This window comes from Sinocyclocheilus grahami, unplaced genomic scaffold, assembly GCF_001515645.1.
Source record: "Sinocyclocheilus grahami isolate Dianchi unplaced genomic scaffold, SAMN03320097.WGS_v1.1 scaffold16037.1, whole genome shotgun sequence".
Classification (NCBI taxonomy): domain Eukaryota; kingdom Metazoa; phylum Chordata; class Actinopteri; order Cypriniformes; family Cyprinidae; genus Sinocyclocheilus; species Sinocyclocheilus grahami.
In genome coordinates this window covers 157-1841 of record NW_015515973.1, presented here as the reverse complement: position 1 = coordinate 1841, position 1685 = coordinate 157, and the positions used below count along the sequence as shown (strand labels likewise).

Sequence of the window (1685 nt, the reverse complement as noted above, 5' to 3'; positions counted from 1 at the left end):
TTTAAAAGAGTCTGTGCCCATCATACACTACGTGATTTTCTGTGAAATCTGTAAACTCTAACTACCCAAAATCGTCAAATTAGCGATGACTTCCGGCAACTACAGTGTTGATTCGTCCAGACTGTAAATTGGGGCAAAAATCTGTGCAAAAGTCATGTAGTGTATTCCAGCCTTGACTATATGCAAAACTTTATTATGGTTTAATATTTGACAAACTGTAAAACTTTCCCTTGTTAAAAACATTAATTAAAAAGCTTTCTTTATAAAATCTTTAAGATAATTAAATTACCACATATTTCTATGGGTTTATTCAACAATAGCATTACTGTGTGACTGCATGTGGATGTTGTCTGACAATCACATGCTGTGCTCCATTTGCTGAAGCGAATCCATCATAGGATGCATTTGGAAAGGGTTCAGGCTAATCCAAGGTCAGGAAAACTAACAAAACAGCACTTTAACAATGCGAAGAGGGACCAGACTATGGAGTCAGCCCTGTAATGCACTGTCAGCCTGGATCAATACAGTCTTTTGTTATGCTGGCCAAAACTGCCATCTTTCCACTATAACCCTCCATGCATGTACATAGAAGAAAAAAAATAAAGATGGTGGAACAAGAGCAAAAAGAAGATCATGCTAAATATAAAAGAGAGAAATGGCAATGGCTTATGAAGTCTCATGAAGTTAGATATTAACTGCAGGAGATCAGCCCTGTACAAAACATCTGCTTGATATAATGACAGAAGGATGGAAAAGAGAAAGCAGATGAGGAAGTGATTAGCTAATGGCTGATCCATTAGTGAGGTCCTTGACTCAATCATAACCTCTTAAAAAAGCATAAAACACATCCAGATGAGAAATGTGATGAATGACCGCTGATTTAATGCACAGCTTGTGCTCTACTGTGATTATGTCCTGTTTTTGTCCAGATCAGCTGGACGCATGCCGCCTTTCCCCCAACCCTGCCTCTCCCAAAACGATCCCGTATCAATGTCCGCTTAGATCAGACAGAGGATTACGACCAGCTCAGCTTGGTTTTACTCAGACAGCTCTGCGAGGATAGATGTCATGTCCACGGATCTGTACCATTAAGTTAAGCCGGCAAATCAAATGTGCGTCGGAAAAAACGCAATAGGCCACACCTTTGCACAGATCAAAAGTCAGCAGATGTCAACCCATGATGAGTCTTTAATAAACATGAATTCTCAATATCTAGGTTGTGATGTTTTTCAAAATGCTTAAGCATGAAATAAAAGAGTTGCAAATTAAAATGTCCAAAAATGTAATAAAACTCACCAGAATATAAAGCTACGTGTCCATGAGGGTCTCACTGCAGTCCAGCTGTAGCAACAGATAGCACCTCTAAACGCGACTGCGTACTAGTGATAACACAAACTCACACGCTCTTCTCCCTCCCTGTTCCTCTCGATCGTGCTGATTCTGAATCCAAATGAATACAGCAGTCCAGCGGCACTCTGGAATGTTCCCTTCTGTTTCCCACACGCTCATTCATTGAGCAGAGCGCTTCAGTAACTGTCTCTCACATTCCCAACACATGATGACACAGACAAAGTCCAACTTCTCGCCCTGCTGCATTACAGTGGCCATTTATGATTTATGAACAGGCAACCATTAGAAGAGCTTTAAGATATGACATGCTGAAAACCATTTTATGTTCTTGAGGT

The 1685-nt window shown here is 40.3% G+C and overlaps 1 protein-coding gene across 1 annotated transcript in view; it reads right to left on the bottom strand.

Moving 5' to 3' along the window:
• LOC107579268 (spectrin alpha chain, non-erythrocytic 1-like) overlaps positions 1-1473 on the bottom strand; it is a gene marked incomplete at its 3' end in the record, with an annotated part of 24026 nt that extends 22553 nt beyond the window's left edge. Inside the window, exon 1 of the mRNA XM_016265112.1 lies at positions 1297-1473. The remainder of the gene's footprint in view (positions 1-1296) is intronic.
• Between the last annotated feature and the right edge of the window lie 212 nt (positions 1474-1685).